Source organism: Eulemur rufifrons, chromosome 30, assembly GCF_041146395.1.
Source record: "Eulemur rufifrons isolate Redbay chromosome 30, OSU_ERuf_1, whole genome shotgun sequence".
NCBI lineage: Eukaryota > Metazoa > Chordata > Mammalia > Primates > Lemuridae > Eulemur > Eulemur rufifrons.
In genome coordinates, this window is record NC_091012.1 from 105,329,710 (window position 1) to 105,351,324 (window position 21,615).

General features: G+C 36.6%; 1 pseudogene; it reads right to left on the bottom strand.

Moving 5' to 3' along the window:
• Positions 1 to 17,884: 17,884 nt before the first annotated feature.
• Positions 17,885 to 18,749, bottom strand: LOC138378643 (mitochondrial fission factor-like; annotated as a pseudogene).
• Positions 18,750 to 21,615: the final 2,866 nt, after the last annotated feature.

The window sequence follows — 21,615 nt, forward strand, 5'->3', positions numbered from 1 at the left end:
GGAAGAGACCACACAAAGAGTATTGTACCGTAATGAACGTTGGCGTTCCATACAGTGGCAAAAGCAGAGGCTTGGTAGAGATTTGATTATAATTGAAGCCTATAATATTAGGCATGTGTGAGGTTGATACCTTTAGAAAATAGCATAAGGCTTAGAAACGAGACCAAACACACACACACACACACACACATATATATATATATATATATAGAAAAACCTCAGTAATAGTACAGTAATGGGTTAATTGTGATTAAGTAAATCTAAGTCGTGAATTCTTGGGAGAACTGACTGGTTTTTCTGTTATTTACAGGTTCAGAAAACAGTTACTATATTTTGATACCCTTATTTTTTTACTTATAGATGGAATGCAAATTATTTATTTTTTTGATAAATGACAAGAATTCCTCACCATCCCTGCACACTGCCAACATTGTACGAAGAGAATGCCTTCCAGAGTGTGGGGAAGGGGACAAAGAGAGATATACACATGGATTTAGGGCAATTACTTTCTGAAACTTGTCCATAAAAAGGCTGTTACTTAGGTTAAAACTATCCTTTTCCTCTGTTTGCAATGAGTAAAATGATTCCTGTCCTCATCCAATGATTATTTTTAAAAATTTTGGTTTTCATTGAGAAGGATTAAAGACATGCACTTAATTGCTAAATACTATTTTTTAAAAACCAGTCTGAGTCTGTCTTTATGGGCTCTGAGTAGTTTCTCCTTTAGAAGCTTGTTTTAGGATCTTGTGCCAACCCAGTCCCTTCCCAGGCCTGTTCAGACTAGAATTATCTGCCAGGGAATGTCTATTAAAAAAAAAGTCTTGAGCAGGAACGTCCCAGAAAACGTTCACCTCAATCTTCAGGTTGACTTGCAGAGCAATTTACTAAATAGAGAAATGTGAGAATCAAGTGACCATCAGCTGGTATAAATGTTTTTGGTCAATGTAGTCACAGGATCTCAGGTATGCAAGAGCTGGACGGGCTGCAACCACGTGCCTGGTTATGGTGATATCCTGGCTCAAGTGCTCTAACGTAACACAGAAGGAATCCAAGTTTATAAGAACTATAAGAACGTACTTTAATTAGACACCTGCATTTAAAAGGTTGGTTTCTCCTGTAGCATAATTTCACCCCGTGGCACATTGTGTGTACATGTGTGCATTTCTTTTCCTGGTCTATAGTTAGAGTTAATCAGACTTTTTGTTCGTAACCATGTGGGAGGCAGTTAAAAAAAAAACAGCTTTATATAAAAGCATAATTAATAAACAAAAAACTGTACATATTTCATGTGGACAATTTGAGTTTGGATATATACAAACACCTGTGATTGCCATCACCACAATCAAGGTAGTAGATGTATATACAACACTTCCTAATGTCTCCTGAGGTTTTTTTTTTAATGTGTGGGGGGGCGGGGGGGGGTAAGAACACTTAACATGAAATCTACCCGTGGGAGGTAGTTTTTGTTCACTTCTAAAGTAAACTCTGACTTTGTTTGAGTAGTGGACTGGCTTATGCTCTGTCAAATCTGTAAATATGATCATGATAGAATTTGACTGTATTCCTATTTAGTTACAGAAGGCCACTGGTATATACACTAAAATATGTGAAGTAACATGGTTGGAGATCCAGGGAGGGAGGCATGTGGGGCCAAACTTGGTGGGATTATAGAAAATCATGGAACTGGAAAGCATTCAGAAGTTCCTTTATTCATAAAAGCATTGATTCTTTCACTTTGAGTTTAAAACAGTCATTTGGACAATTTTGACTTGGTAAATTTAGCATACTGACAATGCTGAGAAATTGTTCATCCCTCTTCATTTACTTCCACATACAGTCCTTGGGATCAAAATTTCTTTCTAAAAACTACAATCTTGAAATCACTTTAAAAGGGTAATTCTACTCTTCCTTTAGTTGAATGGCCCATGAAGCAGCATTTCTTTCATTTCTAGTGAAACTTTGATGTGAATGTCATTTTATATTTGTCAGCTTGGCTTTAAACATCAGTGGGTTCTTTACTTCTTGGTTTGGTGTATATATTGCCCCTGTTTGAAGAGTATAAGCTCTTCAAATAGTACTCTTCAAATTCTGGGTTAACATTTCAAGAAATGGTCTTTATGTCAGTTCAAAAAAAGCTTTCCAACAGCAGGTGGCAGGCTTAACTTTTAATCAGTCCTTTCCTCTCTTTAAACTCTCTTTCCCATACCTCAAATAAATGATCTTTAGCCAGAATGGGATGGGGTCTTTGTTTGTTCGTGTTTTTATTTTGTTTGCACTGTGAACAGGACTTGAGCACCAAGTACCTTGGTTACGGTTGTATCACCCACCCTTGGGGCTTAGTTGTCCTCTTAATTGTCAGATAACAGAATTATATAACCCGGCAGTTCTACTTTGACCCTATTTCTTTTCTTTGACTTATATTTATAAACTCTGAAAATATATTATTGCTTAATATTCTATGCTATTTTATATTCTATATATTCTATTTTTTGTTTTTAATATACTTAAAGAAATATATATTATTGGTTTTGTGCTTGACACTAACCTTTAACAAAATTTTATTTATAGTTTTTGCTATTTGTATTACCTAGATAAAATAAGGGGCAAAAGACCTCTTTAACTTTAGTTCTTTAAGTTGAGTAAGATTTGGAGGATAGATAGGGCATGCTTTGAGAATTTAAAAATACCATTTTTCTGATCTAAATATGGACCAAGATTTACAAAAGAATCCTTTGGGTTTTGGCATTGAAACTAACCACAGTAAACCCTTGCCTCACTTTAATTGTTAGTCTTATTCATAAAAGTAGAGTTATGAACAGTTAGCTTTAGTGGGTCATGAAATGTAAGTTTGTGTGTTCTATAAACGCTTTATTTTACATTGAGAGTAAGATTTAGCCAAACCTGTACAAATGGTCTTTTCCCCCACTTCTGTATGCATACTCTGGTTTATAGGCAATGCCAAAGTATACTTCATACATTAGATTTGGTTTTAATTTTATTTAAAAAATGCAAGCAATCAAACAAAAAACCTGCCTCACCTTGTAAATTCCATCCTTATCCTTCCGTCAAGAGCTAACCATGCTGGTCAAGTACTATTATTGTAACTTGGCAAGTGAGTTGCCTCTTAAAATGAAGCATATGTGATTAAATAGTTAAATCATTCCCTAGATATGTGTATATTTAGAGCTTCCAGAAAGCTAGTTATCTTTTCTTACAGCTAACATGTTTTTTTTTTTTTTTTTTTAAAAAAAGCCACTTCTCTCTTGGCAATAAATATGTGGGTGTCATTCTATGGTCCAGGTGCATGTCCAATCAAATTGTACTAATTTAAAGTTCTAAGTATAGCCTTTCTTCTAATTCATAACTTTATTAAATCTTTTCTAAGTGATAGCTGAAGCATTTTAAATTAATAAGAAGGTAGGATTCTAAGACATGTACTTGGAGCAAAGTTGCATAGTCATTTCTGTTCTAGAATAATCCTAAAATTAGAAAATAATTGACCACGTGGTCTTGTGCTATTATAAGAACGCCTTATCCATGACAACAGGTTTTTTCCTGCTTCGGTGCCTTTATTCTGACTCTTGCCTCTCCCTGTGGTGTCCTTCCCACCCCAGGTATGTTGCACGATCCTCCTCCTTCACCTCCTCCTCTAATCCACTCAAATGCCAGGCCTTCAGTGAGGCTTTCCCTGACCACCTTAGTTAAAATAGCATTCCTCTTAAGTGTTTCATTACTCTATGAAATGAGACCATACATATCTATTGAGGTTTTTTTCCCCCGCACCCCCATTTTTCCCTACCCTTATCTTAAATCTTAGACTTTTAAGTTCCATGAGTAGACATACCAAATAATCAATTGAAGATATTCTCACAAGGAATTGTGTATACTCTAGAAGTGCAGGGATTTTGATCTTTTTCATTTCTTTTTGCATCTCCAGCACCTGAGAAGAATATCTGGCACCTTATTTAATATCACTCAATCAGTATTTGTTGAGTAAGTAAATAAATCTAGATGTTGTTTAAAACTGCATACATAGGATTATTGTCATTGTGAGTTTATAACCCAAAGAAAATACACAGTTGAAATGTTTTGATTGAATGCACATTAGTTTCCAGAATTAACATCTTCTCTTTCTTTCCACAGAGTCTCTCCCTAGAAGGCCAAGGATTGTCCAGCTGTCAGAAGGTGTAGGTACCCTCGATGGCTCAGTAGCCAGTGTAGGTCCTGTGTTTAGTAATCAGTAGCTACATCTGGCTACTGGGTCTCTGATGGCATCTTCTATCTTCAGTTACACTGTCCTGAGCAAGGTTACTGGGCGGTCCTTAATAATGGAAGCTTTACCTCATTCTCTCTTACTCACCCACACACACATGCGTGGGCACACACACGAAGTCAAGTTCTAGGGTGTTCTCCATTATTAGCTGGGGTTTGGGAACCATCAAGATTCATGAATGAGGTCTATTTGATATCTACCTGCCTACCTACCTAACCAACCACCCATCTACCTACCTACCTATTTATTTACCTACATATCCATCCACCCACCCATCCACCTTTTTCATCTCTTGACTTTGAGGTGGCATTTTCAATACAACATGGTGATTAAATAAGGACAACTTGATGATGCACTTGGTTAAGGAAATTTCATTTCTCATATCTAAGTCCCAGCAATTCTGACTTCTGGTTGTCTTTTTCTTGTAGTAGAAAAGACAAATATCAATTTTGAAATCTTGAGTGTAGCAGGTAATTATGTTGAAATAGTATGTGGGTATGACCTGCAGGCCAAACATCCGGGTCTGTGGCATGAACCTAGCACACAATGTAGATTTCTGTGTTTGTTAGGCAACAGCTACATTGTCTGCTGGGTTTCAGGCTACCTGGAAATGTGTTCTCCATTGGCCATCTCACCAGTGCTTCACCTACACCTGTAATGTTTCCGAATAACCATTTTCCAGGGGGCATAAGCCAGTGCAGTTCATCATTGGATAGAGTGCAGAGAAAAGGACCCCAAGAAAGCAGATGACTTGCAAAGAATGGTTTCATTATAATTTCACCCAATTGGTTTCACACTCCTGCCTAGTAAACTGAATCAATCCAGGGACAAGGTCTAATGTCATCCTTTCTTCTCCCTGCCTCAACTCTCAAAGATTGATCACTTATATATTATTAATTATTCTTTTGTTTGTATTCATGATTATTATGAGAAGGCATAGCAGCCACAGGCCTAATAACACTGCTTTGGTATCTTACCATTCCTCCTCATTCTGGCTTCTCACCCACCTGCAGGAACCCAGTTTATTTTTTGTTCTCCCTTCACCGCAGCCTCATAACTTTTATGAATGACCCTCAATCTTACTGGAATCTGAATCTCTCACTCTGCCCCCAAATCCCATCCATCATCTGCTCCCTGAAAGTTAACTCAAATTTAGGTGAACTGGAATTTTTTTTTTTTTTACCACTGTTAATTGTCTTTTATGAAATGGGAAAAATGGTAGGTTTCTTATGCAACGACAGAGAACTTGTAAAGATTTAAAAAACTCCAGTTTGAAAGATAAAAGGAAGAAGAAAATGGAAATAGCTTCTGGAAAATAAAAGTTCTACACTATGTTTTGCCTGCTCTGGGTAAATGAACTTCATAATAAAAAACTTTTTGAAATTAGCAATTTAGACTTAAATTCTCAGTAAAACTTAAAAGGAGAATTTATTATCTCTTGGTTATATGAATTGGAGATTTTTGGTAAGAAATCATTTTAAATTAATATGGATTAACAGACTTAAAGTAGAAAATGAATATAAAGAATGCAAGAATAATGCCTGTATGTAGTAGTCAATAGTAATGATATGATGTGCTTTTGTCACTCCATGCTGAATTCACTAAAAATAAAGCTAATGACTTGGAACTTTTAAAAGATTGTGCTGTTTTATTTTTTCTGTGTGTGTGAGTCTTTTGGCTTCTTACCCACCAGTCAATCATCCATTCTGTACCTGAGCCCCCACTGGCTTTTGTACCCTGAGAAGAGAAAGTCATTCCACTTGAGGTTTTTGACAGCCTTTGAAGAGTGTTAAGTGCTGTGTGCAGCATGGTTATATTTAACAAAAAGGGCCAGTCTCCCACCTCCACTCCTGTACTTCTGATGCTCTTTTGAGTTCTTTTGCCTATCATTAAATGAGAAGGTGTTAACAGTGGCACCAGGTGTAAAGAACTCCCTAGTTCCATGGACAGGTTTTCATTTCCCTCTCAAGTCTGATGTACCTGTATTGGATCGATCCCCAAAACAAGATGGAAGGTTGTGATGATACAATAATAAAATATATATTTGGTTTTTTCCCTCAGTTTCTGGCCCAGAACTCCTAATCCTCTTTTAGTTTTCTGAGTAATAGAAGTGATAGGAGCATCTTTTGTTATATTTGGTCTTAGTCCCTGGTTCCTGACACCAGAGCTTCTAAGACCCTTGAAATCTCCTGAGTGATGCATGTCTTTTGTACACTAATGAGGTGAATGGTGGCTGGGGGTCCCTGGATAGCTTCAGGATGGGGGCCAGTTACAAGACCAAGGCATGATTAGAGGGTTGGGACTTTCAACCCCACTCCTTGCCCTCTGGAGGCTGAGTTGATCACTGTCTCAGTTCATTTGTTCTTCTATGACTAATTGCCTGAGACCAGGTAATGTATAAAGAACAGTAATTTATTTTCTCACAGTCCTGGAGGCTGAGAAGTCCAAGATTGGGGTGCTGGCACTCAGCGTTGGGGCCTTCTTGCCATGTCACATGATAACAGGGCCAAAAGAGACAAATGCTGTGTCCTCACATAAGGGAAGAGCAGAAGAGAGAGCACCCACTCCATCAAGCCCTTGAGCCCTAATCCCATCCATGAGGGCAGAGCGCTCATGACTTAATCACCTCTTTAAAGAAGCCCCACCTTTGAATACTATCACACTGACAAATTTAAATATATGAATTTTGGGGGACACATTTAGGCCATAATATTCCACCCCTGACCCCCCCCCCACCAAGTTCATGTCCTCCTTATATAGGAAATATATTCATTTCATCTCAGTAAACTGGAAAGTCCTAACTTGTGCCAGCACCAACTCAAAAGTCTACTGTCCAGACTCTCATACACATCAAGATACGGGTGAGACTCAAGGTAAGAGTCATTCTGAGGCAAGTTTCTTTCCAGCTGTGAACCTGTAAGGTCAAACAAGTAACATACTTCCAGAACACAATGGTGGGACAACCATAGGAGAGACGTTTTCATTCCAAGATGTCTATTTCCAATAGGAAAGAAGAAAGGAGTAACAGGTCCCAAGTAAGTCCAGAACTCATCAAGCCAAACAATATTACATCTCAAGGCTTGAGAATAATCTTCCTGACATACTGGGGTGGGACTGGGGCCCCTAAAACCCTGGGGGGACTCACCCCTATGTCTTTCCTGGGTGCAGCTCACACAGTAGCTCTCAGATTGTCTCTGGCTGTCTGCAGCCCTCCCAGGCTGGGATTGCACTCCAGTGGTTCTGCAGTTTTGGAGTCTCAGGGGCAGCCCTGCCCCAATGGCCGTGCTGGGCATTGCCCTAGTAGGGACTCTCTTGTGGCCCCACCCTTGTGGCAGTTCTCTGCTTCAATCCCAGGGCTCTCCAGAGCATCCTCTGAAATCTAGGTGGAGTTAGCCATGCTTCTGCAGCTCTTGCACTCTGACTGCAGGGTTGGCATAACATGCCACTGCCAAGGTTTACAACCTGTATCTTCTAGAGCAGTGGCACTAGCCACACCTGGGGCTACTTGAGCCACACACAGCTGGGGTGCCTGAGGAGTGCTGCATGTGGCACAGAGAGGAGGCAGTACTGGGCAGCAAATGCTGACATCCCTCAGGCACCCTGGGCCCCTACTTTAACACAGTTCTGTTTTCCAGGCACTCTATCCATACTAATCTCCTTAGCAAACAGTCACTTGGCCACACCCTTGGTGTTTTCTTCCAAACATGCTTTTACAAGCTAGCCAGGCTGACGATTTTCAAAATCTTTAAATTCTGCTTCCCTTTTGATTTTAAATTTCACTATGAGCAGTTAAGAAAACCATGAACACATTGCTTAGAGAATTGTATTGCCAAATATCCTAGTTCATCACTCTTAAATTTTGCCTTCCATGAAGTATTAGCTAGGACACGGGCACAATTCAGTGAAGTTCTTTGCTATTTTGTAATAAGGCTTTTCCTCCAGTTTCCAGTAAGATATTCCTCATTTCTGTCTAAGACCTCTTAAGAATGACCTTTACTGTTTATATTTCTACCAGCATTGTGATCACAACCACTTAGATAATCTCTAAGAAGACTGAGACTCTCTACAACTCTCCTCTTCCAATCCCTCACCAAAGTTACCTTTAATACTCAATTCAGGCCTTTTCTAGCTTGCTCCACCAAATTCTGTCAGCCTCTACCCATTACCCAGTTCTAAAGCCTCTCACATTTTAGGTATTTGTTACAGCAATGCTCCACTTCTCTGGTACCGATTTCTGTTTTAGTCTGTTTATTGTGCTACAAAAAAGTACCTGAGATTGAGTAATTTATAAAGAACAGAAATTTATTTTCTTAAACTTACAGAGGCTGGGAAATCCAAGAACAAGGTCCTAGCATTTGATGTCTAGTGAGGGCTTTCTTGCTGTGTCCTAAGGTGATGGAAGGTGAAAGGGCGAAAGACCTATCCTTACGTGGCAGAACAGCAGCAGAGATCCCACTCCCTGAAGCCCCTTTATAAGGTCCCTAATCCGTGAAGGATCCACCCTCGTGACATAATCACCTCGTAAAAGCCCCACCTCTTAATACTATTAGGTTAGTGATTAAAGTTCAACATGAATTTTGAGGGACACATTCAGACCACAGCAATCGCCAATGGCCAATGATTTAATCAATCATGTGGTAATGAAATTTGCATAAAACCCTCAAAACTATGAGGTTCAGATAGCTTCTTTGTTGGTGAACACATGGAGGTGTTGAGGAGATAGCAGGCCTGGAGAGGGCATGGAAGCCCATCACTTCTTCTACATACTTTGCCCTATACATCTCTTCCATTTGGCTGTTCCTGACTTAAATCCTTTATAATAAACCAGTAATATTAAGTAAACTGTTTCCCTGAGTTTTGTGGGATATTCTAGCAAATTATCGAACATATGAAGGAGGTCATGGGAACTTCTGATTTATAGCCATTCAGTCAGAAGTATAAGTTGTCCAGGACTTGAAATTGGCATTTGAAATGGGGAAAGTATTGTGGGACTGAGCCCTTAACGTGCAATCTGACACTAATTCCAGGTAGATGGTGTCAGAATTGAATTGAATTGGAGGACACCCAGCTGGTGTCAGAGAATTGGTTGGTGGTGTGAAAAAAACCTACACATTTCATTTGGTGTCAGAAGTGTTGTGAGTGAAAACAGGACAGAAAGGTGCAAATGGCCAGGGGCTTGTTTTCTCACTTTTTCTGAACTGTTTTCTCTCACTCTGTGGGACCCAGGAAGGGATAGACATTGGTTTGTTCACTCTAATTAGAAGAGGCACAGCAACCTGGCTGTAAAAAACTTTTCATTTTGAAATAATTTCAAATTTTTAAAAAGGTTGCAAAAAATAATAGAAAGGCAGTGATGGTGGCAATTTAAAATGGTACAGCTGCTTTGGAAAAGTTTGGCAGTTTCTCAAAAAGTTAAACAGAGTTACCATATAATTGAGAAATTCTACTCCTAGGTATATACACAAAAGAATTGAAAACAAGTACCTAAATACATGTACATACATGTTCATAGCAACAATATTGCTATTTACAATAGCCACAAAATGGAAACAACTCAAATGTCCATCAGCTGATGAATGGTCAACTGTTATATCCATACAATGAAATAGTATGCAGCCATAAAAGGAATGAAGTTCTGATTCATGCTACGATGTGGATGAACCTCAAAAATATGCTAAGTGAGCAAAGCCAGACACAAAAAGCCACGTATTGTGTGATTTCATTTATATGAAATGTCCAGAATAGGCAATGCTATAGAGACAGTAGATGAGCAGTTGCCAGGGCCTGGGGGTAGGAGGGAGTGGAAAGTCACTGCTAATGGGTACAGGTTTTCTCTTTGGGGTTATGAAAATGTTATGGAATTAATGTTCTGGTGCTGGTTGCACACGTTTGTGAATATAGTAAAAGCCACTGAACTGTATGCTTTAAATGGGTGAATTTCACAATATGTGAATTATATCTAAAAACAATGATATTGAGAGTAACCACATACTAGTCATCAGTTCCCCAGATGTTAATATCTTATGTATCTGTGATTATAAAATTCAGAAAATTAACATCAATATGTAGTATAGCCTACCCATTTTATTCAGATCTCACCACTTTTCTCCCTGTTGCCGTATTTCTGGTAGAGGATCTAATCTAAGGTCTCATGTTTAGTTGTCATGTTTCTAGTCTCCTTTGTCCTAGAACAGTTTCCCAGCCTTCCTTTGTCTTTCATGATTTTGATACTTTTGAAGAGTACAGGCCAGTTATTTTGTAGAATGTCCCTCAATTTGTATTTCTCTGATGGTTCCTTCTGCTTAAATTCTGGTTATGCATGTTTAGCAAGAATACTACAGAAGTAATATTGTGTCCTTATTTGTATCCTACCTATCAGGAGGCACATTATGTCGATTTGTCCCACTACTGGTGATGCTAACTTTGATGATTTGGTTAAGTTGGTGTCTGGTCCTGGCTACTCATACTTTTCTTTATTGTTTATAAAAATATTTCCTTTTATCACCATTTTGTACTCCCATTTTCCCCTACTCCCCACACACAACTCTGTTTAACATGTATCATTTAGTTTCTAAGTGTTCTTGAAAAATGTACCTTATTTAGGTGTTTAGGTAATTTTAGTTTACATGTGTGGCATTGTGTTATATCTCATTGTTTATTTTTTTTATTAAGCACTGTTTTTAAGGTCCATCCATGTGTTGCTAATTTATTCCTTCTAATTCTGCATAGTACTCCATAGAATGCAACTACCACATTTCACATGTGCTATTTCCAGTGATGGACCCCTAATGGGAGCTAATTCTGGCCACCACAAATAACATTGTAGTGAACATTCTAATACATGTCTCCTTATAAAACTGTGTAGGAAGTTATTTGGATTATATAATGAGGAATGGGGTTGTTGAGTCATAGTAGATATATACAACCACACACCTCAGAATAGCCTGATCAGTCTACGTTCCCAACATCAGTGAATGAGGTTTCCTATGCATATCCTTGCCCATAATTGATATAATAAAGCTGTTTCTTCCAGTCTAAAGGGATATCTTATTATTTCAATTTGTATTTCTTTGGTTACCAATGATTGTGAACATCTTTTTGTATGCATTTGAGTTTTGGGGTTTTCTGTAACTTTTCTGTTCATATCTTTTCCCCATTCTTAACTTTTAAAACCATAAAGTATAGCATACATATGGAAAAATGCACATAAGTGAACATCTCACTGAATAGATTTGTGTAACTGACACCCAAGTCAAGAAATGGAATATTGAAAGTATCTCAGAAACTCAACCCCTGTGTGTCCCCCGCCCAGTCACTATCCCTCCTCCCTCTCCAAAGGTAACTACTGTCCTGAATTTTAAAATTATAGCCCAGTTTTGCTTGTTAATGAAATTTCTATAAGTGAAGTTATATAATATATAATCTTTTATGATTGACTTATTTTGCTCAAGAAATGTTTGAGAGTTATCCATGTTTTATGTAAGTGTAGTTTGTTCATTTTCCTTGCGTTTTAATCCATGTTAGTAAACAGTTGGATGTTTCCAGTTGTGTGCTTTTATGAGTAATACTGCTATGAATATATTTTCACTTGTAACCTGATGGCATGTGTGCACTCATTCTGTTGGATGTATACATAGGGGTAGAATTGTTAGGTTATATGGTATGGATAAATCAGCTGTGGTAATTGTCACACTTTATACTTCCACAAACTATGTGTGGGAGTTCCTGTTGCTCCACATCCTCACCAATACTTACTGTTGCAAGTCTTTTTAATTTTAACCACTCTGCTAGGTATGTGGTGGTATCTCATGGTGCATTCAATTTGATGACCAATGCAGTGGAGCACAGGTTTATGTTTATTGGCCATTTAGATGTCCACTTTTATAATGTGCTGTTCAACTCTTGCTCCTTTTTATATTAAGTTGGATTATTTGTTGATTTGTAGGAATTCTTCATATATTCTGGATGTAAGCCTTTGTTATTTTATTGTAAATATCTTTTGCTCTATCATTTCCCTTTCACTTTCTCAATGGTTATGATGATGAAAAATTCCTAATTTTAATGTAATCCAATCTATAAATATTTTGTTTAATAAGTGTTATTTTTGTATGTCCTGTTAAAATTCCCTTCTCCAAAAGTTTTATTGTTTTCCTTTCACACTTAAACATGTAATTCTCCTGGAATTGAATTTTATATATTGGGTGTTGTAGATATCAAATTTTATTTTTTAATATAGGGAATTACAATTTATCCAACATTGTTTGTTTAAAAGACTTTTCCCCCTGCTCTGCAGTGCAACTTTTATAGTAAATCAAATATCCATAGATGCCTCTGTGTATTTCTGGGATATCTCTTCAATTTTATTGGTCTGAGTATTCTTGCACCAATACCACATTGTCTTTATTACCATAGCTATATAAGTTTTGCTATCCATTAGAGTTGTTGTTCTTTAATATTGCTTTGGATATTTTAGGCTCTTTGCACTGATGTTATAAATTTTAGAATCTATTGTCACTTTTGACAAGAAAGTTAGGATTTTAATTGGAATTTTAATTAATCAATTTTGGGAGAATTGATATTTATGCATTACTGAGTTTTCTGATACATGAATATTGGGATCTCTCCATTGGTTTAAGTCTTTAATTTTTCAGTGATTCATAGTTTTCTGTGTGGAACTTTTGCATATCATATATTATATTCATTCCTAGGTATCTAATCTTTTGTGATGCTGCTGTAAATGGTATCTTCTTAAAATTTCACATAATGAATTGTTTTGGTATATAAAAATGCAGTTGGTTTTTCTGACTTTGTGTCCAGCAATTTTGCTAAACTTATTTATTGATTCTAAGATTAACTACAGATATTTTCAGACTTTAGTATGGATGCAGATATATCTATGAGTAAGTTTTCTTTCTTCTTTTCTAATCCTTATACTTATTTATTTTTGTATACTAATTGTACTGGCTAGGACATGTAGTACAATGTTGAATAGAAGAGTGATTAGAGGGCATCCTTGTCTTAGTCTCAGTCTCAGGGGAATGCTTTGAGCATTTCACCAGTAAATATGATGTCTGCTCTAAGTTCTTTGTAAAGTAGACCTTTTAAGGCAGTTTACCTCTCTTTTGAGGTTAAGAATTTTTTATTATGAGTAGATAGTGCATTTTTTTAAAACAAGGTCTTTCTCTGTCACCCAGGCTGGAGTGTAGTGGCCCCATGATAGCTCACTGCAGCCTGGAATTCCTGGGATCAAGCAATCCTCCTACCTGACCTCCCAAATAGCTAGGACTTCAGGCTCGCATCACCACACCCAGCTAATATTTAAATATTTTTGTAGAGATGGGGTCTCACTATGTTGCCCAGGCTACTTGAACTCCTTGTCTCAAGTGATCCTCTTGCCTCAGCCTCCCAAATTGCTGAGATTACAGGCATGAGCCACCATGCCCAGCTAATAGTGAATTTTATCAATTGGTTTTTCTGCATTTGTTGAGATGATCATCTTGTTTTAGTCTCCTTTGTTTAGTTAATGTAGTGAATTACATTTTTAAAAAAAACTCAACATTAGTGAGGTATAATTTATATATATTAAAATGCACCCACTTTAAGTGTATAGTTCGGAAACTTTTGATAAATATATACCCATTAACAATCATCACAATCAAAATTAAAGCATTCTATTACTCCAAAAATCTCCTTCATGCCTCTTTTAGGTCATCCCACTCCCCAACCCCCTCCCTGCATAAAGCATACACTGATCTGATTTCAATCACTATAGATTGGATTACCTTTTCTAGAGAGTTTTATATAAATGGAATTATGCAATATGTAGCCTTATGAATCAGAGTTCCTTCACATGGCATATTGTTTTTGAGATTCATCCATGTTTTGTTTATAAGTAGTTTCTTACTGCTGAGTAGTATTCTATTGTAGTGATATATCACAATTTGTTTATCCATTCATCTTTCAATGGACATTTAGGTTGTTTTCAGTTTTTTACTATTAAGGATAAAACTTTTTATGAACATTCAATCTTTGTATGGACATATACATTTATTTATTTTCTTTTTTAAATTTCAGAATATTATGGGGGTACAAACATTTTGATTACATATATTGCCTCTGCATTGCCCAAACCAGAGCTACAAGCATGCCCATACCCCAGACAGTGTGCTCCACCCCCTCCACCCCCCTCCCACCTGCCCGGCACCCGGTGAATATTACTTCCATGTAAGCACCTAAGTGTTTTGTTTTTTTTTTGTATTTTAGATGTTTTTATTTCTTCCAATTTGTTGATCTGTTAATACCAATTTGATTGCGAGTACATGTGGTGCTTGTTTTTCAATTCTTGTGATACTGAACTTTGAAGAGTGGGCTCCAGCTCCACCCAGGGTAATTAATATAAGAGGTGCTAGTCCATACATTGTTTTTTATGGTTGAGTAGTACTCCATGGTATACATATACCACATTTCATTAATCCACTCATGTATTGATGGGCACTTGGGTTGTTTCCACATCTTTGCAATTGTGAATTGTGCTGCCATAAACATTCGGGTGCAGATGTCTTTATTATAAATTATTATAAAATGACTTTTCTTCCTTTGGGTAGATGCCTAGTAGTTGGATTGCTGGATCAAATGCTATTTCTATTTTTAATTCTTTGAGATATCTCCAAATTACTTTTGTACAGACATATATTAATATTTCCTTTATCTCTTGGGAAAATACTTACGAGGTGGATATATTTTTAATTTTATGAAAGCCTGCTAAACTGTTTTTCAAAGTGATGGTACCACTTTATGTTCTCACCTACAATTTATGAGTATTCCATTTGCTCTAGCTTCTTGTTGACCCTTGGTATTGGCAGTCCTTTTTAATTTTAGCTACACTAGTGGGTGTGAGTAGTATCTCATTGCATATCCCTAATAGGTAAAGATGTTGACTTTCTTTTATGCATTTATCTGTCATTCATATATCCTTTTTGCTTAAATGTCTCTTTGTTTCTTTTACCCATTTTTAGTTGGATTGTTTGGCTTCTCATTATTGGGTTTTAAGAGTTTTTATATATTCTGGATACAGATCCTTTATTAGATACGTGTTTTGCTGATATTTTCCCCCTCTCTGTTGCATGCCTTTTCTTTTTCTCAACAGTATTGCTCAAAGAACGTAAGTTTTTAATTTTAATATCCAATTTATCCACTTTTCTTTTTAAAAAATTAGTTTTAATTGACTAATAATTGTATTAATATTATTTATGGGGTACAATATGTTGTTTTGATATGTGTTTACAATGTGGAATGATGAAATCAGGCTAATTAACAAATCTTTCACCTCACATACTTATCTTTTTTGGTGGTAAGTGCAATGCACACTGTCTAGGGGATGGACACGTTTGAAGCTCTGACTTGGGGGAGGGGGACAAGGGCAATATACGTAACCTAAACTTTTGTACCCCCACAATATGCTAAAATAATAATAAAAAAATAAAATCTACTCTTTTAGCAATTTTGAAATACACCATGCATCATTATTTATTATAGTCACCATCCTGTGCAATGCATCACTAAAGCTTATTCCTCCTTTCTAACTGGAATTTTGATCAACTTATACCCTTTCCCCATCCATCCCTCTCCTGAGTCCCTGGTGAGGACTATTCTACTTTCTACTTCTGTGAGTTCAACTTTTTAATTTATTTTTATTTATTTATTATTTTTTTAAGACTGGTCAAGTGCAGTAGTGAGGAGGGGGGAAAGAGTAGAACAACGAGTTCAATCTGTAACTGACTGTGACCAATCAAGTGAGATAACTCCCTACCTTTGGACCAGCCGAGTTCAACTTTTTTTGATTCTGTGTATAAGTGAGATCATGTGGTATTTGCCTTCTGTGCCTGGCTTATTTCACTTAGCATAATGTCCTCCAGATTCACCCATCTTGCCACACATGACAGGAAGATTCCCCCCTTTTTAAAGGCTGAGCTGTATTCCACTGTGTATATATGCATTTTCTTTATCCATCCACTTTTCTTTTAAGATTATCATATTTTTTTGTTTTATTAAAGAAATATTTTCTTCTATTTACTTATGGAATATTCATGATTTTATCTCTTTTTTAATTATTTTTTTTATTTTTTTATTTCAACTTATTATGGGGGTACAAAAGTTCAGGTTATATATATTGCCAATGCCCCCCCATCCCCCCCGAGTCTGAGCTTCAAGCGTGTCCATTCCCCAGACAGTGCACATCGCACTCATCATGTAGGTGTACACCCATCCCCTTCCCCCACCCCCCACTTCTGTCCGATACCCAATTGGTGTTATTCCCAAATGTGCACTTAGGTGATGATCAGGGAAACCAATTTGCTGGTGAGTACATGTGGTGCTTATTTTTCCATTCTTGGGATACTTCACTTAATAGAATGGGTTCCAACTCTCCAGGAGAACAAAAGAGATGCCATATCACCATTATTTCTTATAGCTGAGTAATACTCCATGGTATACATATACCACATTTTACTAATCCATTCATGAATTGATGGGCATTTGGGTTGTTTCCATTAGTTTATAATCCATTTCTAATCAATTTTTGTGTATGGTGTGAAATAAGGGGTTGAGGTTCTTTTTATTTTCATGTAGATTTTTAATGTTTTCAAGCACCATTCTCTGAAAAGACTCCCATTCCTACTTAATTACCTTGCCCTCTTTAAAAAAATCAATTAACTGTATATGCATAGGTCTATTTCTATGCTTTCTATTCTGTTCTTTTGATAGATATGTCTGTCCTCATGCCAATACCACAGTCTTGATTGCTAAAGCTTTATCCTTAGACTTGAAATCAGTAGTTTAAGTCCATCAACCTTATTCTTCTCTTTCAAAACTTATTTGGTTATTTTATTTTTGGTTCATTAGATATACTATATTTGTACTTTATTCTGTAGTTTCTAAAATTATTCACATATGGACTTAGTGAAAATGTACTTTATAGAAAACTAAAATGAAAATAAGAATACACATATTGCACACAAAATAAACTGCTGAAATTTTAGGAATTGATTTAATCTGTACAGGTGATTAATGAAGGTGGTCATAAATTATTAGGTGGCTTAATTTTCTTAAATCTGACACCAGACCATGACTTAAAAAGTGTTAATGTTGAAATGTGGATACAAAACTGTCTATTAATAAAACGATTTAATCTAATAGTGTTTGAGTAACAGGACAAAATAAGTATTGTTTTTCTTTTACAGATAAAATTTTCTTTTCTAAATCTATTTTCTGTGCACTCTCTCTCCCATTCAGAAAATTAGTTGTGCAGACTGATTAGGCAAAAAAATCAATTCCTTTAAAAAAGAAACAAACTACAGCCTATTTACAAAACATGCAAAGGCAGAATTTTAAGTAGGTGTTACTGCAGAACTGGTTAAAAGTTAATACAGTTGAGTGACCAAATATACATTTCCTTCTACAAATATAGTTCCTTCCTCCCTTCTTTCTGGAAGAAATGCATTATCAGGGCATGGACTATAAAACAGCATACAATGCAAAGACAGAGACAAAGAAGTTTGCAAATTCTTATATTTCTAGCTGTTGAGACAGTATGTTTGAGAGCTGAGATTACCTCTAGCGGCGAAACCACAGCCAGCTATTAAGCAGCCCAAATGCTACAGTAAGTGAATACATGACCATTTCTCTCCTGGCACGTTCTTTGTTCTCCTCTTCTAGAAGATGTAGGCGTCTATTTAGCTTGATTATCTGTCGTCTTAACGAAGCTGCACCTCCAACAGTTATGTTTTCCGGAGTTCCTTGAATTGTTGTATCTGTGTTTGAAATGCCATACCTGACGTTGTCATGATGAGGATTAGAAGTGGCAGCAGGCCTGCCACACATTGCAGATCTCTGATTTTCTTCCAGCATATCTAAGATCTGTTGGCAAGCCCTACGAGTAGAAGACTGGATAAGTGACAAAATACCACGAATGGAGGAAAGATTAGCTCTATCTTCAGGTAACATCTGGGAAGGACAGATCCAAGCTTGTTATGGTGATGGTATCAGGGTAGAATCACTTCTGACTAACTGTCCATTGGAGTGAACAACATTATCACTCGTAGAGCACTCTCTTTTTAACTTGCCAACTGCACGGATTTCTTCATTTTGCGAGGTTGAAGGAGGTCTTTTCAAATCCAGAAAATCTAGCAGTCTTTCACTTGAAGTACATGAAGTGGTGGCTTTAGTGCCAGAGGTTTACAAGGAGTTGACTGAATAAGGTCAAGATGTGGTGGTCTTGAAAATGGAATGTTTTCATTGTTTCCTGCTGCAACAATCCTCTTTGGAACCTGCATCATCATATTAGCATTTAGAACTTCTTGGAATTCTTGTTCCAGGTCAGCATTAAAGGTGCTAGCTTTAATTTTTGGGGGACCCTCATTTGCAGACTAATACCTGTGGTATATTCCATTTCATACCGAATTCAACTAATTTCTCCCATCTCAGCGGCAGTGGGAGAAGGAAATGCTTTTCCACTCACCAAATGTGTACCAGCTACTGCTTGCTATTTGGCACTGTCTGCACCTGTGCTTCATATTAAATCCTTTAACTTCCTTCAATATGCATGTGCTGGATTTAGAGCTACTTTTGTTCCCCAGGGCCTGCAGAGGGTCCCTGTCTAGGGCCACTAGGGTGTGTGCTCTCAGAGGCTATTGGCCAAATGCAGAGAGGAGCTGGGCAAAGCACCCGTCTGATTGGCCCATGGCAGACTAAGAGAGGCTTATTTGGATATTTTAAATCTTTTACATTTCCATTTAAATTTTAGAATAAACTTTTCAATTTCTACAAAACAACCTAGTGGGATTCAGATTGAGATTATATAGAATCTATTGATATATTTAGGTCATCTCTCTCTCCCCCTCTTCTCACTATGACTACTTTTTCTTTTTTTTAATTTTTAAATTTTATTTATTTATTTTTTTAATTTCAGCAACTACTTTTTATTTACTGCATAACTTTGTGTTTCTCTTGGAATAAATAATTTTCTTATTTCTTTTGTTTGCTTAGTTTTCTATGTACCTACAAATACCACTTCTAGACTCTTCTTCATGCCTCCTCTCAATAACTTTGAATACATTAGATATTCTATCAGTTTCATATTTTTTTCAGAGAAATCTCTCCTTAGACTTATGATCTGCTTAAATATGGACAGCTTTCTTCCTAGACATGTTGAACACTGTCATTCCAGAATCTCCCTTCCCTTTACTACCATCTTAGGCATTCTATTTTTGTCTTCTTCATGACTTGGTTCCTCTATTGCCTTTCTTGGTTTACTATCTTCCTCTTTCTTGATTTACCGTCCTTTTTGGTGGGCACATCCCCATATTTTCCCAAGAAGAAGGACATGGGAAGTAAAATTTTTCAGACTATGTGTATCTTTATTTTGGTCTCATGCTTAATTCACAGTTTCTTTAAATGTAGAATTTTAGGTTGGAAATTATTTTTCTTTCAAATTTTCATGTAATTGTCTCATTGTTTTCTAGCTTCCAGCATTGCTGTGGAAAAATAAAATACTACAATCATTCTTGATCCTTTATATGATAACTGACTTTTTGTTATTGTGGTGGTGGTTTTTCCATATCTTTCTCTCTGGAAAGACCTTTTCTTAGTTCCAAGTGATTTAAAACCCTGCCTTGCTATAGATCTATTTTCCTCATTTGTGATGAGCCCTTTCAAACTGGAAATGTAAAATTTTCAATTCTGGGAAAAGTTCTGGAATTATTTCGTTGATGATGTCTTCTCTTCTATTTGTCTCTATCTTGTATTTGTGGAAAACAGGAACAGAAGAGAAGACATCCATTGCTCTTCTCCATAAGTCTTATAGACCTACTTGCCTCTTAAGCCATTTACATTCCCCCACAACTTTAAGAAAATTAAACTATAAATAAGAAAAGCAACAAAAACGTTTTTAAAAGGAGCAATTTGTAAAACTTAAAAACTCCTAAGAATCGCCTAGCAAATGATTTAAGTTACTTTAATTTCCTTCTGCAAATTAACACAGGTTATTCAGATTTAGATCTTCTGAACTGATACTTATCTTTTTTCCTCCTATTTTTAATTCCTTACACTTTTAGCTCTATTTTATGAGATATTTTCTCAATTTGTATTGAATTTTTATTTTATTTCCAACAGCTCTTCAACTCTTTGTGTATTCTGAATGTTCTTTTCTAATACCATCTTGTTCTCATTTCGTGGATATAATATCTCTCTGTGGATATAAATAATCCTTTCATATAAAGTTTTCTTCTCTCTGAAGTTTGTTTCCTGCTTTTTTCTGTTTGGTGGTTTTGTTTACTTTGTTTCATATTTCTGATATCTGATGACCCTTGACTATTTGAATACAGTATACAGCTTAGTGCACATGGGTAGGGTTCTTCAATTGTGGGAGACACTATAATGTAATTTGCCTTATCTACTTCATTAGGAAATCCCTGATGGTAATATCTCCCCCCACCCTTGAATTGGTCAGATTCCCAAAAGAAGACCTTTACAATCTCTTCTGAGCATTTGGGAAGCTGAATGGGAAAAGAAAGCTGGCTGTGTCAACATTTAATATATAAATTTTCCTATATTCTCCTTATGTTCATTGTGTATCTCTACTTTCAACTGTACCTGGTGCTCCCCAGTCCAGAGACGTGCTGTCCTCATTCACTACAATGAATAAACCTTCAGTCTTCTGCTTGGGTGAGGTAGGATCAGTCTCTTGACTGGAGAGGAGCCACTTTGGGACCCAACTTCTTCTTAAAAAGATTTTTAATTAAACCTCCTGTTTTTATCCTTACTTTAACCACCATTTCTACAGCTGCTACCAATTCCTAAGCCCTTAGAAAGTTCAAAGGTGCAAACTGGATTGTTGCTTGGCTGTTTTGCTGCTGGCTTAGAATTCAGCTAAGTTTAACCTCTTAAGTCAGTTACCATCTATCTGTTTTCTGGCTTCCATAAATTTATTACTGTTGTATTCTTTCTCTTCTCTTTGTTCTTGTGACTCTATGGCAGATGTAAATGTTTGTGTTCAGTTGCTCATCATTATCCAGAACAGTGCCCTCCTTTTGACTTAAATTCATTATAATATTCATGTGTTTTCTGATGCATTTATTTCCTCCAATTGCTCCTGCTGTTCCTCTTTCCCCTCAATTTAGCCATATGTTTAAATGTGAAACCTCATTCATGATACCCACATAATGTTCTGAATGACAGTTGCAGATTCTAGTGCAACTGTAGGAAGAAACCATATGTGCGCGCGCACACACACACACACACACACACGTGTACACACAATGATTAGATTAAACTCCTACTTTATTTAG